At 35.2% G+C, this 17,525-nt stretch overlaps 1 pseudogene across 1 annotated transcript; it reads right to left on the reverse strand.

The window, feature by feature from the left end:
• Nucleotides 1-237: 237 nt before the first annotated feature.
• LOC149540860 (pentatricopeptide repeat-containing protein At3g24000, mitochondrial pseudogene) lies at nucleotides 238-3,022 on the reverse strand (annotated as a pseudogene). Its single transcript, XR_016356449.1, has one exon. The product of XR_016356449.1 is annotated as a pentatricopeptide repeat-containing protein At3g24000, mitochondrial pseudogene (transcript).
• Nucleotides 3,023-17,525: the final 14,503 nt, after the last annotated feature.

Genomic DNA, 17,525 nt, shown 5'->3' on the forward strand with positions numbered 1-17,525 from the left:
CATAACCCCTACATCCTGATGCTAAATGCTAATGCATAAATAATAAGTACACATTTACAAATTGATCTCTTCCCAAAAAATACTATTCACTGAAACCCTAAATCTTTAAACAGCAGAAAGCTGGTCAAAATTATGGTACAATTAATTAATCATTGAATTAATAAGATGGTGAAACATATAAAGGGACAGAAAAAACATATGAATATATGTACATGATGGTTATAACAACTGGACAAATTGATCCAAAATTAACCATTGGCTGGCCTAATAAAATTTATTCTTAAACACGTCCAAAGTACATGGTCAATAAGACGCCTTTCTAGGGTTTGAAAAAACTCATGTTGCCACAACTCTATTGGATAATACATAATTTCACATTGCTATTCCTCATTACATTTGTTTTCTTCTAAATTCACTCAAAGAGTCATTTGAAGACAAATTTTGTGCTGCTGTTGAAAAAAGGAAAAAGAATGTAATGTCACCAGCCAACTAAAAGTAATATAACCAAGAAAGAAATCTAGGTTACATTACCTGGCAAATTACAGTAAGCTAGTCATTATTCAAAATGCTAGTCTGCTTCCATATTGACAGTTTTTTTCAGTTACCAATGTTATCCTACATAATGTACCCTATGAATACATAACCCTATCCTTTTTTTAGAGTTTAACAGACAAGATTGCACACCAGAAGATCTTTTGTGATCTAAATGCAACCCAATCAGCAGCCCCGTCAAGTTTATTGACAGATGTTAAGTAGTCCAGATTTATATTCAAAATTGAAGTACAATCCAAAACAATATTTCCGACAGCAGATGGCTGATTTTTTGAATAAGGTTCACCAATAATCCCCGCAAGAACACAATCCTCCTTTGAAATGATGAAAGCATTTAGGATCTCGAACAACAATTTCTCGATCAACAACCTTGGAGATAAACTTAACAGTGCTATGGCAATCAGCACAAATACGATGATTTTGAAAAACCTGGAAAGATGTGGAGTGATTGAAGCTAATAAGACCAAATGCAACTGCAAGCGTCTCACTGTGATAACATAACTCTTCCTGCTGCTGCTCTATATGCGGCAGCAGTAAGCCTGGCCTAGGCTCATGCATTGCTTCTTTCAACTCGTTGACCATCTTCTTCAACAACGCATAGATCTCTTCTCTTTGTGGGTGTAACCTGTCTCCCGTAACGAACATGTGAACCTGCCCCTTGACCTCAATCCAGCTGCATTCTGACACCTGAATCAATCCCCTATCTTCCACCATTTTCCTCAACCTTGCTGCATCCTCTTTCTCTCCTGCGGCAACATAGATGTCAAGCATCGCTAGATAATTTCCAATATTGTTAGGCTCCAGCTCGAAGAGATGTTTTGCAGACACTTCTCCTAGCTTTACATTTACATGGATTCTGCAAGCACCAAGCAAAGCACCCCACACATATGCGTTATTCCTGATAGGGATTTTTCTGATGAAATCATAAGCATCATCCAAGTGCCCACTGCGACCAATAATTTCAACCATGCAGGCATAATGCGCTGCTCTTGGAGAAATACCATAATCCTGCCTCATGTTATCGAAGTAATGCCATCCTTCATCAACCAAACCAGAATAGCTGCATGCAGACAGAATAGTTGATAAGCTAACATGGTTTGGTCTTGGCCCCTCTCTTCGCATTTTCTGAAAAAGCAGTACAGCTTCTTTCCCTCGTCCATGACTGCCATATCCTGCAATCATTGCATTCCAAGAGATAATATTCTTCTCAGGCATTTTGTCAAACATTGCGCGGGCATATTCTACCCTTCCCCATTTGGTATACAAATCCACAAGCGCGCTCCCCATAACAATATCCAGCTCTAGATTATACCTAACCACAACTCCGTGAACCTGCTTCGCCTGTCCAAGCAATGCCAACCGACTGCAACTCCGAAGAATGGTCGGAAAGGTGAAATGGTCTGCCTTCACCCCTGCAGACTGCATTTCACCAAACAATCTCAGAGCCTCCTCTTCACACTCATGGTGAGAATATCCTGCAATCATGGCATTCCAAGACACCACATTTTTTTTGGGCATTTTGTCGAACACTTTACGTGCATCTGTAGTTCTCCCACATTTAACATACATATCAAGGAGAGCACTTTCCACATACACATTTTTAAGAAACTCCATTCTAACAACACAACCATGGACCTGCCCTCCCAACCCAAGTTCATTTTCTGAAGCGCACGCTCTAAGAACGCTCGCAATCGTATAACCGTCCATCCCCACACCTTCCTCTATCATCTCACAAAACAGTCTCAGAGCCTCATCACTACGCCCGTGCTTTACATTACCTCCAATTAACACATTCCATGTTACTAAACCTCGTTCAGGCATTTTTTCAAACACTTGACGTGCATTCAACAGCTTCCCATTATTGGCATACATCGCCACAAGTTTTGCTTTCAGAGAAGAATCCACTTCAATCCCCGCTTCCACCATGTGGCGATGCAGTCTCATGCTCTCTTCCACAGCTCTCATGTCGTAGCACCCCTCCAGAAGAACAGCATATACTTCACTGTCTACAATAACATCTTGGCGTTTCTTCAGAATATAGAAAATATCTAGGGCGACGCGAAATTTCCCTTCTTTACAGAGATTCTTAATTGTTTCGGTGATCGAATCTTCTGGATTTTCCTGTATGTTGTCTGGGACGATTGGTTTAAGCTTGGGTTGGATTCCTTCAGTGAAAGCGGACGCATTACCAGTTGAACAACCCACAAAATGATGAAGAGATTTATTGATATTATTCCACAATTTACGGTCGTTGACAGTGCAAGGATGAAATATTTTGGTTTTGCAATGAGGATATGGGAACAATCCCGATGATGGCACTGTTACAGCCATGCACACAGATTGTTTAAAGCCATCGGAAAAAATAGATGAAATAGCAAGCCTATGATTTTAATTCTCTATGCAAAGAAGAAATCTCGTCCACAAAAATAATCACATATCATCTTCAACCTAACGGGGCACTCTCGAGGGTGCAACTTATATGCACCTTTTTGAGTGTATTTCATTTGTATATTTAACTCATATAAGTTGCACCATTGCCATTACTCGAGTGTATTTCATTTGTATATTAAATACTTTAGACTATTTAACACTAGTCTGGGTGCATATAAGTTACACCGTAGCCACTACCCAGTTTTATGGATTTTTTAAATTGAAAGCTTTTACTCCTAAATTTCATCTATGCTCCTCCAATCAAAAGCAAACACATTATTTTGATGGTATGTTTTAGTTTTCAATATTAAGAAATTGTTATGTTCAAATCTTAATTATCGAGAAAGTAGTGTGAACCTTTATTCTCTTAATTTGATAATCAATTAAAAGTGATCTCAAATGTTGATGTAAAAATAGGAACACAATCTGTCTAAAAAAATTAACAAATACAAAAAGGAAATGTGATTGTGTGTATGGATTGGCCATTGGGAAATTGTCAACTATCATATTTTATCTTTTGTCAATAGCATTTTCTATAGGTTTTCCTCATATCAATTGTGTGTTCACCTAATAGATTTCTTACTAAACACGATGCATCGCCAGAGAGCAAGAGGTGTTGATTTGTTATTCAATGTAATGTGTGTGTTGCTTGGTTAGTAGGGGAGTAAATGAGTGAAAGATTTCAATAATGAGAGGTCAAAGCAATTTATGGGACCTAGAAAAAATTACACCCCCTAGAAATAAGGTGTAAAAACTTGAGGCCTTTGGAAAGTTGTTGTCATCTCTAGTTGTGTTTCCTCTAAAAGAGTACTTAAATTGCCTACTTCTAGAATGTCCCTATAGCTTGAATGGATATCATTGTATGTGGGTCATTCCATAAAAAAGTATCACCCAATCTCCCCCTATTGCAAAATAAATATATCATCTTCTTTCACTCTTACTCTGGTATCATCTACCTACATGTTTTGCACCTCAAATGATGAGAGCTTTTCCTAAGTCACATTATGAGTGTTTTGTGGGTGCCAATTTGGCATTTTTGTTAGTTTCAACTATCATTTCTTGTTCTCTATGTTGTTATTGTGTGCTACTATTACATAACAGAGTTGATTTCTAATGGTTATTTCTTTCTAATGGTTATTTCTGGTTGTCATACTTGTTATATGGTTATGTCACACAACAAGTTAGGTTTCTAGTAGATATTTTGTGCATCGATGTTATGTCCTAGTTATCTTGCAATGCAATTGAGTTTGTAGTGGGTATTATGACTATCATTGTTATTATCTAGTTATGTAGCAAAGCAGTGTGAGTTTGTAGTGGATGTTTTGCCAACATTCTTATTCTCTAGTTATGTCGCAGAGCAGAGTGGTTTTGTAGTGGGTATTTTGATTGTTGTTATGATCTAGTTATGTTGGAGAGGAGACTAAGTTTGTGGTAGGTGACTAGTTTTGTTGGCGGCTAGATTGGGTTTGTAGTGGGTGACTCACAAAATGAAAGCAAGGTCAAATTTGATTTCTCCCAGTGAATGCATGTTTTTCGTTTTTCTTTTGTTTAATTTAGGGACCAAAGAGATTTGTTGGTTTACTTAAGCTACAATTTACAAATGGAAAAAATCAAACCCTTGATTGAAATGCTATGCAAAAGAAATTTATTGATTTTTCTTCTACTACAATTTAGGAACAAAAAAATCAAACCCTAAACTAAAATGTATGTCTTTTCTCTATCCGAAAATGCAAATTTTTTGGTTTTTCTTCTATTCAAATTTAGGGACAAACGAAATGGGTTGGTTTTTCTTCTACTACAATCTAGGAACAAAGAAATCAAATTCTCAATTGAAATGCATATGTACAAAAAAACTTATTGGTTTTTCTTTTGCTATAATTTAGAAACTAAAGAAACTAAATCCTAAACTGAAATAAATATGTCTTGAGAATCTCTAAACTGAAATGCCTATGTCTTGAGAATCTCTAAATTTCTTGATTTGATTGTTAGGCTTTCTCTAGAAATTTGAGAGAATGTGGAATAATGTATGTCTTGTTCAAAATTATAGAAATTTCATGGTTATTCTTCCCTTAAAATTTAGGAAGAAAATAAATTTCTTAGTTTTTCTTTTCTTAATATTTAGGAATAAAATGTTGTTAAAAAGCATAAGAAATTTAACCTTAAACTGAAATATATGTGTTGATTTGATATTGGAGTTTAATAAAATGGATTCCAACTTTGTTTTGTAGAACTTTGAATTTGAAAGATGTAAATCAAGATAGTCATTTCTCCTAAACTTTGGAACAAAACAATCAAATCCAAAGCTAAAATAGATATTGTTGTGTCATGTCCCCTATTCAAATAATTAAAAATAAATAAACTTTGCTAAGGCAGGCAGGCTCCAAAAAGGTGAAGTCGAAAAAAAGGGGCTAATCTTTGGAAACCAATGGACTAATAAATAAAAATTATTATTAAATTATATTTTATTAACCCCTCTTGGACGTGAGTTAGGGTTATGCCCTCTTTAAAAGGGGTTTGGAGGCATTTTGGACTCATTCCAGAACTTGATTTTTGCTAATTTTCTTGTTGTTCTTCAGAGGCTGCCAAACCTGTGGAGAAGGAGACCCAAGAACGGGAGTTTGTAGGTTTCCAGGAAGGCTAAGGACGAGAGTTTGAAGCCATTCCATGTGCATGCTCATACAGAGTTTTTCTTTTTGCTGAATAGTGCCGATTTGTGAGTTTTCGGGGTTGTTTTTGGTTTGAGTTTGGTGTTTTCAGTTGAGTGTTTCATATCAGTTTGGTTTGCTGTTGAATTTTAGACTTTAAGATGTTAAAATAGAGTTGAATATATGTATTGGGTCGTGATTAAACTTTTGAGATAGTTTATGGGTGTTTTTGTGGTGTTTTCGGGCATTGTGTGTTAATTTCGGGAGCCCGATTGAGCATAGTTTTGTCCTACATTTGTGAGCTGTTGTGTTAAAGCTATACAAATCTGAAAATGTCATTTTTTAGGCTGTTATGCTGCTGAAATTTCTGTACAAATGTCCATTCTCAGATTTATTAATAATTTGTGAAGTTGTGAAGTTTTTTGGCACTAATTTGGACATACCCGATTTGGGTTTTATTGGGAAATTGGTAGATCTTTGTAATATTGGTTGTTTGATTTTAAAGATCTAATTTGAGGCTGGAAATACCATGAAAAATCAGTAAAGGGACATTTCAGTGGTATCAGAGCCGTGATCTTGCCAGCCTGAGGGTTTGTAGAAGTTGCATGTCAGTTTTAACAACTACCCAGATCTTGCATGTCAGTTTTGACAACTACCCAGATATTGCATGTCATATTTTATGGTTGCATGTTGCTTCTAATTAGTTGCAAGTCAAAATTTATGATCGCATGCAACTAAGTGAAAGAGAAAAAAGATATTTGTAGCGAGAAAAGAATAAAGAAATTTTGATCAAACCCCCAGTTGAAAGCAAAAGTACAAAATCCAAGGAAGAAAAAAGTATGCCTGATCCAGATGAGATGGCAAAGAAATTCTTCCAAGACATCCAAAATACTCAGAAGCAAACAGTGGATGGTTTGGCGGAAACTAGAGAGGCTTTGCGAATATTGACAGAAAAATTACAAGGAATTGCATCTATTAATGAGAAAGGGAGTACGTCAAAGGAGCCAAGAAATGGGAGATCCACACCATCTAAATCAACCAAAACTATCTTCTTGCCTGCAGATGAGCCACCAGTACCAAATCCAACCATTAATCCAGTGGAAGAGGTTACAGGTAACTTGATTACATTAAGAGCTACTTATAATGGTTTAGATGATGATTTTCGTAGTTCAGTTCCTTTTAGAGAATATGTGGATATAATGAACACTTTGATGCCCAAGAAAGAGAACAGGAGGGAGCATGACACAAGTGGAAGAGAGCTCAAAAATAAAATAAGCAAGTTTACAGCACCTACTTTTGATGGAACAAATAAAATTTCAGCTAGAGCATGGCTACAAAAATTACAAACTTTCTTCACACTTAACCCCATGAAAGAGAGTGATGCTGTTCAATTTGCAAGTCTACACTTGGAAGATGCAGCCTATGATTGGTGGTATCATGGAATGACTACTCAAGGTCACGATCAGGTAACTACATTTGAAGATTTCAGTCAAAGAGTGATAGATAGATTTGACCTCAAGGATGATGAAGAGTACTTTAAAGAATTGTCAAAGTTGAAGCAAACCAAATCAGTTAATGAGTATATAGAAGAATTTCAAAAAGTGGTTGTTATGGTACCTGATATGAGTGAAAAGAGGGTCGTTTATCTTTTTCTTGATGGTTTAGAAGATTCTGTTAAGGGTTTGGTTAAGGCTTTCTCACCCTCAACCTTACAGGAAGCTATCAAAAGAAGCTTGCAACTTGAAACTTGTGTGCCTATGAAATCAATCACTAATCAAAAACCCCCAAATCTTTGGCAACATAAGGGAAATTTTTAGAAAAAGACTTTCCCAACACTGCCACCAAAAGATGTGACAAATGTGGCAAAAAATAAGGTAGATGAAGAGACTAGGAGTGAATTACGAAGGAAAAAGCTTTGTTTTACTTGTAGAGAACCATGGGTTCCAGGACACAGATGTTTGGGGAAAGGTCAAGTGCACTATATTGAAGTTGCTTCAGAATCTGATTCAGATGAGCATGAGGAATTTCATGATACTAAGGAGGAGGTAGAAGAAGAGAAAGGAAAAGAAATCAGCAAGGATGGCACTTTAGCATCATTATTAGGAGTCCCAAGATACCATCCCTTTCGAATTCGAGGGGTACTAGCAGGGCAAAGGTTGACCGTTCTTCTTGATAGTGGGGCAACTCACAATTTTATTGATGAGGGATTTGTTATGAAAAGAGGGCTTAAAGCAAAAGATTTTGAGGGATTCAATGTTACTGTAGCTAATGGATTCACTATGCCTTGCACACGGGTGGTGAAACAACTCAAGATGACCTTAGGAGATTATGAGTTATGTAATGACTTCTATGTGGTTGGTATTGGGGAGACAGATCTTGTATTGGGTGTTCAATGGTTGCACTCTATCGGAGGCTATTACATGAACCATCAAACTATGGAGTTTAAATTTCATTCCAATGGGAAAGAAGTCATATTGAGAGGGTTATCGAATGGAGCACCTAAGGCAGTCTCTGCAAAGAGGATGGAGAGGACTTTTTGAAGAGGACAAGTAACATGGGCAGCAGGAGTCATAATCCAACCAACAAGCTCTCCAAAGAATCAAGGTAATTTCCATTTTGAAATTCAAAATATTCTTGATAAGCATAGTATAGTTTTCAATGATTTGCCTCCAGGATTACCACCAGATACAGGTTTTGAGCATGTTATAGAGTTAGAACAGGGTGCCAAACCGGTTATAACAACCCCATACCGCCATCCAAGAGGTTATAAGGAAGAAATTGAAAAAACTATAAAAGAACTCCTGGACATGGGATTCATAAGGCCTAGCTCTAGTCCATTTGCATCATCGGTGGTACTTGTCAAGAAAAAGGATGGTACAATGAGAATGTGTATAGACTACAGGGCTCTAAACAAGAAGACCATAAAAAATAGGTATCCCATACCACGCATAGATGAACTCATTGATGAGTTACATGGTTTTGTATACTTCTCAAAAATTGACTTAAGATCAGGCTACCATCAAATCAGAATGAGGAGTGAATATGTGGAAAAGATTGCTTTCAGATGTCACTATGGGCACTTTGAATTTCTTGTTATGCCATTCGGACTTACTAATGCACCTGCAACATTCCAATCTTGTATGAATAAGGTATTCAGTCAGCATCTTCGAAAATTTGTTTTGGTATTTTTCGATGATATCTTGATATACAGTAAAACATGGGAAGAGCATCTAAAGCACATAGACACTGTTTTGGAAATCTTGGAGCAGCAATTCTTCTATGCTAAGCTATCTAAATGTGAGTTTGGTTTGACAGAGATCCTATATTTGGGACATATTATAAGCTCTAAAGGAGTACAGGTTGATCAACAAAAAATCCAGGCAATTTTGGATTGGCCTCCACCCACTAATCTTACACAGTTGAGAGGTTTCTTCGGGTTGTGTAGCTACTATAGGAGATTTGCCAAGGGATTTTCTCAGCTTTCTGCCCCCTTGACTGATTTGACAAAGAAAGGAGCTTTTGTTTGGACAGAAGAGGCACAAAAAACATTTGATAAGCTTAAGGAGGTAATGAGTTCATGCCCTGTGCTTGCAATTCCAGATTTTTCTTTACCTTTTGTTGTTGAATGTGATGCTTCTGGAGAAGGTATAGGGGCTGTCCTAACTCAAAGGGGACATCCAATAGCATTTGAGAGTAGAAAATTAAATCAATCAGAGAAAGGTTACTCCATCTATGATAAGGAAATGTTGGCAATCATGCATGCACTTCATAAGTTTAGACAATATTTGGTATGTGGGAGATTCATTGTAAAGACAGACCATAATAGCCTCAGGTTCTTCTTGAACCAAAGGGATTTGAATGATCGTCAGCAAAAATGGGTAAGCAAATTGCAAGCTTATGATTTTGATATTGAATACATGAAAGGAAAGAATAATGTGGTTGTTGATGCTCTCTCAAGAAAGCCCAGTTTGTGTTCCTTATCATCTATCTCTGCTGATTGGAAAGTCTCCATAATTTTAGAGTATGCTAAAGATTCATTTGCCACCAAGATTTTGGATAAGTTAGTGGATGATAACAGGTACAAGGTTGTTGATGAATTGATTTATTACAAGAACAGGATCTTCTTAGTGCCAGGGTCAAAGACTAAGGAGAGGATATTGAGGGCCTTTCATGACACACCTTTGGCTGGTCATCAGGGATACTTCAAGACATACAGGCAAATTCGAGAGCAGTTTTCATGGACGGGTATGAAGGAGGATGTCCTTAAACACATTAAGGAATGTATGGTATGCCAACAAAGCAAGAGTGAGCAAAATTTTCCTGCAGGGTTGTTGCAGCCACTTCCTATTCCCGAACAAAAATGGGAAAGTATTTCCATGGATTTCATCACTGGGTTGCCCAAGGTTCAAGGTAAGGATTGCATATATGTGGTGGTAGATAGACTAACTAAGTATGCACATTTCTTTCCTATCACATCTGATTTCAAGGCATCACAAGTGGCCGAATTGTTCTTCAAGGAAATTTTTAGATTACATGGTTTGCCTAGAAACATTCTTAGTGACCGAGACAGTAGATTCCTCAGCTCTTTTTGGAAGGAGCTCTTTCATTTGGCAGGAACTGAACTCACTCCCAGTACTAGCTATCACCCTCAAACAGATGGACAAACAGAGATAGTTAATAAATGGATAAAGGGATATTTGAGGAACTATGTTTCCAATCAACAACATGCTTGGGTGAAATGGTTACACCTAGGGGAGTATTGTTACAATACATCTCATCACATGTCTATTGGTATGCCTCCTTTTCGTGCTCTTTATGGTTATGATTCCCTTTCCTTTGTTGATCTAATACTTTTCGATAGCAGAGTACCCACAGCAAGTGATTTCATCAAGCAAAGCCAAGACATAATAAGGTCCCTCAAGGATAATCTACAACATGCACAGAACCAACAAAAGATATATGCTGACAAGAAAAGGATTGAAAGATCTTTTGAGGTGGGAGATTTGGTATTTGTTAGGTTGCAGCCATATAAGCAAAGCATCTTGAAGAGGAGTGTGGCAGAGAAACTCAAGCCAAGGTTCTATGGGCCTTATAAAATCATCAAGAAGGTAGGAGAGGTAGCTTATGAATTGGAGCTCCCACCAAACAGCAAAATACATAATATTTTTCATGTATCTTGCTTTAAAAAGGTTCTAGGCCAGCAAACCATAGTATCTACAGAATTACCACCTCTTGATGATGAAGGGAAATTAGTTTTGATACCAGAAGAGATTTTGGATACAAGAGAGAAAAGGTTGACAAATAGGAGCGTCATAGAGCATTTGGTCAAATGGAAAGGATTACCACTAGAGGATGCAACTTGGGAAAGAGCACATATTCTTGGGAATTCCAACCTTCATTGCTTGAGGACAAGAAATATTTGGGAGGGGAGGACTTGTCATGTCCCCTATTCAAATAATTAAAAATAAATAAACTTTGCTAAGGCAGGCAGGCTCCAAAAAAGTGAAGTCAGAAAAAAAGGGCTAATCTTTGGAAACCAATGGACTAATAAATAAAAATTATTATTAAATTATATTTTATTAACCCCTCTTGGACGTGAGTTAGGGTTATGCCCTCTTTAAAAGGGGTTTGGAGGCATTTTGGACTCATTCCAGAACTTGATTTTTGCTAATTTTCTTGTTGTTCTTCAGAGGCTGCCAAACCTGTGGAGAAGGAGACCCAAGAACGGGAGTTTGTAGGTTTTCAGGAAGGCTAAGGATGGGAGTTTGAAGCCATTCCATGTGCATGCTCATACAGAGTTTGCCTTTGTGCTGAATAGTGCCGATTTGTGGGTTTTCGGGGTTGTTTTTGGTTTGAGTTTGGTGTTTTCAGTTGAGTGTTTCATATCAGTTTGGGTTGCTATTGTATTTCAGACTTTAAGATGTTAAAATAGAGCTGAATATATGTATTGGGTCGTGATTAAACTTCTGAGATAGTTTATGGGTGTTTTTGTGGTGTTTCCGGGCATTGTGTGTTAATTTCGGGAGCCCGATTGAGCATAGTTTTGTCCTACATTTGTGAGTTGTTGTGTTAAAGCTATACAAATCTGAAAATGTCATTTTTTAGGCTGCTATGCTGCTGAAATTTCTGTACAAATGTCCATTCTCAGATTTATTAATAATTTGTGAAGTTGTGAAGTTTTTTGGCACTAATTTGGACATACCCGATTTGGATTTTATTGGGAAATTGGTAGATCTTTGTAATATTGGTTGTTTGATTTTAAAGATCTAATTTGAGGCTGGAAATACCATGAAAAATCAGTAAAGGGACATTTCATGTTGAGATTACAAATATTTCTTGTTTTGATTTTAGGATTTGTTTCTAATTAATAATTTATTATATATTAAAAATTTGTTTAAATTTATAAATAAAAAATATATATTATTTAAATTTTTACTTTTAAGATTATAAATCATAACTTTGAACATTTTATGTGTGTACATTTACATACATACATACATACATACATACATACATACATACATACATACATACATACATATATATATATATATATATATATGTATGTATACACACAAATACACATACACATACATATATATGTATATATACATATATTATATATCTACATTTATATATATACATATATGTATATATATATATATATACATATATGTATATATATATATATACATATATGTATATGTATACATATATGTATATAGATACATATATGTATATGTATATATGTATGTGTATAGATACATATATGTATATGTATATATGTATGTATATATGTATGTATATATGTATGTATATATATGTATATGTGTGTGTGTGTATAATTAACTAATTTTTTTATTAGTAAAAGGTCAAAGTCAAGATTAATTATTATTATGATCATTTATTAAGCTTGAGTAGACTGGAATTTAAGAACTCCTAGATACAAGGCTCACAATTTACCATTGTGTTGTAGGCTCTTGCCTAAAAATCTTAGTAAATTACAAAAGTTCCCAATCACAAATAAAACTAACTATTAGAAATTGACAACTACGTTAAACAAATTGCTAAATAATACCCATCAAGCTAACTTATCTTGGTAAAATCTCCTCCCCATCTGCTCCCTTATTAGTTAGAGCATCTTCCTCTCTATTGTCTTCCCTATAAGTATTTTTAATTATTATTTCTTCAAATTTATCCACTATGGCTAAAGTCACTACAACATTTGGGGTCAAATTACAACGACAATTTGCGATGGCAATGTAATTTGTGGTCTTTTTCTTTTTCTTTTTTGTAATTGTCCCCGATGTTGTCATAATACTGACATTGGCATCATAATTGTGACACCCTCACAAGCATAAAACTTTAAAAAAAATAAACACGATAATCATTTTCTATTTGATTTTGGAGAGAGTTGCACATGAAAGAGGTGGAGAGCTATGAACATTATCATGGCACCCTTGTGATCAGTGCATTTGGTTGTTGTACCCTCGTGATCTCTACATTTCATTTCCGTGTCCTTGCTCTGCAATTTCATTGTCGTGTTGTGCCCTTGCTTTGTGATTTCATTGTCATGTTGTGCCCTTTCTCTATGATTTCATTCTCGTGACGTGCCCTTGTCATCTATGTACCCTAGCTCTATGTTTTTCTTCAAGTGCAAGAAGGGGTATGTATGTAAATTCTTTTTCTTTTCCTTGTAAACATGTATGTCTTTATATTTCCTTCTAAACATGTATCTATTTATATATTTAGAGAGATTTTTTCAAGGTGCTTATTACATATATGATCCAACTACATACATATTCTAGAATCCAAATAATAAAACAATAAAACTCGCTCAACCCGTGCTAAGTGACTTACCTCAAGATCCTGCTAAAAAATAATGCAGACCATGAAAAATGGGTCGACTTCACAAGAAATTTTACAAAAACATATCATAGTAGATATTTTTAGAAAGAAACAAGCCATAACCAATTAAATGGGTCTAGTTGTTGATTATTTGGTGCATATGTGTTTGGTGCATTTCTTTCCTGTGATATATCTTTGCATTTCATTGTTGTGCCCTTGCTCTGCAATTTGGTTGCCATGCCCTTGTGATCTATGTGTTTCATTTTTGTGCCCTTGCTCTGCAATTTCGATGTCATGGCCTTGCTCAATGATTTTTTTGCCATGTTGTGCCCTTACTATGCAATTTTGTTGTCATGTTGTGCCCTTGCTCTGCAATTTTGTTTCCATGCCCTAGCTTTGTGATTTTCTTCAAGGGTATGTAAATGTTGGTTTCTTTTCCTTCTAAAAAGGTATCTCTTTATATCTCATTTTGAACATGTGTATCTAGAGATCTTTTTTAAGGTGTTTATTACATATTAGCTACACAACAGAAAATTTGATCCAATTACATACATATTCTAGAATTCAAATAATAATAAAATAAAACTCACTCAACTCATGCTAAGTGACTTACTTCAACATTCTCCACAAAAATAATGCAGACTAGGAAAAATGGGCAGAGTTTGCAAGTAATTTTACAAAAACATATCATAGAAGTTATTTTTAGAAAGAAACTAGCCATAACCAGTTAAATGGATCTAGTTGTTGATTGGATGGGTTGATTACAAATTTCTTTAGAACTATCATTAGGTCAGGTACAATAAAATGAAGAATCAGTTGTTCCCAGCTAGCAGGATCAAATATAATTTTCCAAGGTGATAAAATTGCATATGCAAAGAATTGAAGAATAACTTCAGTGAAGAGTTGAGCGTAAGGAATTAAAGAAGCAAGTTTTGCTTCTGTGTAAATGTCATAATCACGAGGCTCATTCCCTTGCAAAATCCTTTGCCATAATGACATTACCTCTAAACCTTGCAAAGGATGTTGAAGTGGTTCCCAACCTTGAAACACTCTTATAAGCATTTGATACTTGGGATCATTGCAGAGAGACTATGCCAATACTTGAAACACTCTTATAAGCATTTGATATTTTGACTGTAAATTCTCAAAGACACTTGCAATTAATTCCAATATCATAGTACCTACTACAACACTTTCCTAGATTCAATCCAGTGGCTCCCATAATATCATCTATGTTGTCTAGTTGTTGTTTCTATCGTGCAGTCTATTTCTAAAGTTGCTCCTTCGCATTCTCTTTCTAAAGCCACTCCTTCTCCTTTTCTCTCATACCTTATATTTTGATTATCAAAATTATGAATATCTTCCTCTATCTTATCTAAATTCAACTTCACAATGTGTTGTAACTCTAGCATAGGTGTTTGATCATCAATAGCTTTCATTTCAGCATTCAATTTTTCAAGATTGATCAACACCCTCACTTGCGGACCTCTCATGTCAAGCATTTTTTGTATTGTTTCACCATGTTCTTGCTTCTAAGCTAATAGTTCTTTCGATGCATTTTCTTGTAAAACATTAATTTTGTTAAACAATTGTAAACTCTTAGAAAGTGAAATGTTGTTTTCATGTGTGTGTGTTGCTTTCATGTGTTTCTGTGTGTGTGTGTGTGTGTGTGTGTGTGTGTGTGTGTGTGTGTGTGTGTGTGTGTGTGTGTGTGTGTGCGCGCGTGCGCGTGTGTGTGTGTGTGTGTGTTTGTGTGTGTGTGTGTGTGTGCGTGCATGCGTGTGTGCGTGTGTGTGTGTGTGTGTGTGCGTGCATGTGTGTGCGTGTGCATGTATGTATGTATGTATGTATGTATATGTACGTATGTATATATGTATGTATGTATGTGTATAGATGTATGTATGTGTGTATGTATGTATGTATGTATGTATGTATATAGAGAGATCATGTGGATTGTGGATTATGGATTATAAAAAGAAAAAGAAAAAAAACACAACATGAATCATTCCCCATTTGTTTTGATTGATTGTGGAGAGTTGCGCGCAAAAGAGGGTCAAAAGATTTGAACAAGGGTGGAGAGCTCTAAACGTTGGTGGAGATCAATGGAGATCTAGGATTTTGTTGTCATTCACTTGTGATCTTCATGCCCTTTCTCTGTGATTTTCTTCAAGGGGAGAAGAGGTACCTATGTAAATTTTCTTTTCTTTTCTTTCTAAACATGTAGCTCTTTTTCATAAGTTGCTCCTTCGCATTCTCTTTCTAAAGCTTTGGTTAGATTCAAGGATAACTGATTATGATGATTGTATGCATATTTTCTTATACGTATGTAAATCAATTCACTAAGTGAACTACTTTACATGCATACATACACACTTGCATAGTACTTGTGCTAAATTAAATTAATCATTCATGTCTTGGGTTCACACAAGCAATTATCCTTGCATTTAATCGAATTTATTCATACCAAACTAAGTATGCAAAAATTTGTACTTAAAGATTATATTATCTATTGGTTATTGAGTTAAGATCTCATGCATAATATCGTCCAGGTAATGATCAGATGCATTCACATTAATTCATAATAGGATCTAGCAGATGATCCATTTATGTTACTTCATACTTGCTTTATTGAACATTTTGTTTAACATAATCAGTAATACTAGAATTATACAACTACAACTAGTACTCTTGTTTATTTTATTTTATCATATACATTTAAGACTATTACTTTTCTTAAAATTAGATTGTATATTTGTTATCACTAAAACACAAATATAGATCTCTGATAGTTATCTTTTTTTAATTTCAAGATCTTCATATTTAACGTGAAGAGTTTCCACTACTGGATAGTGTAATAGCCACAATGTGGAGCCACATAGCTCATGGATTTTTCCATTAAATTATATTTTTATTATATTTTTCTCCTTCAAAAATATTATAGGTGAATATTCTTCTGATTTTCCATATATTTAATAATTTTTTGCTTGTCGTTTGAGGTAATTTTCTATTATGAGATAGAGACATCTATCATAAGGATAGACATGCCAATTTTGGTCATCCCTTTTTCAAAGTTGATTCCCTTATCCAATTAATGAAACTACCTACAACTGACACCCTAATTTTTTGCAACTTGCTTGATCAACCATTCACACAAATGAATCGTCACATAGCCATAAAAAACATCTAATCTTCTATAAGTCTCTCTCCTCTAAAGAACCAATACATGGAGCCATTGTCATCATGAGTAGACTCATTCTCCTTAGAAAAATTCAATCAAAACTATTCATACCAAACTAAGTATGCATAAATCTATATTTACAAATCATATTATCTCTTGGTGATTGAGTAAAGATCAAATACAGTTTTCCAAGGTGATAAAATTGCATATGCAGATGTACGTATGCATGCATGTATGTATGTATGTGTATATGTATGTATGTATGTATATATGTATGTATATATGTATATATGTATGTATGTATATTTGTATCTCTCCATCTTGTTGTTGTACCTTTGTGATCTCTATATATGTATGTTTACATGTATGTATATACATATATATACATATGTATATGTATGTATGTGTATACATACATACATACATACACACACATATGTGTATGTATGTATATATACACATACATACACATAAAGAGAATCTTCTCTAATCATCTACTAGAGGAAATGTAAATAGATACATATTTAAAAGGAAAAGAAAATAAAATTTACATAGGTACCTCTTCTCCTCCTAAAGAAAATCGTAGAGAAAGAACTACTACATTTGGGTCTAAATACCACAAATTACACCGCCATTGCAAATTGTCATCGTAATTTGACCCCAAATGTTGTAGTGCTACAAAGGGTGAAAAGATCACAAGGGCATGACATGATAACAAAATCACAAAGCAAGGGCATGGAGATCACAAGGGCATGACAACAAAATGCAGAGATCACAAGGGCACGACAACAAAATCCTAGATCTCTAGTGATCTATACTAAGGGCATGGCAATGAAATGTAGAGATCATAAGGACACATCAACTAAATATAG

This window comes from Cupressus sempervirens, chromosome 9 (genome assembly GCF_028749045.1).
Source record: "Cupressus sempervirens isolate cs-2001-9-10 chromosome 9, ASM2874904v1, whole genome shotgun sequence".
NCBI classification, from domain to species: Eukaryota; Viridiplantae; Streptophyta; class Pinopsida; order Cupressales; family Cupressaceae; genus Cupressus; species Cupressus sempervirens.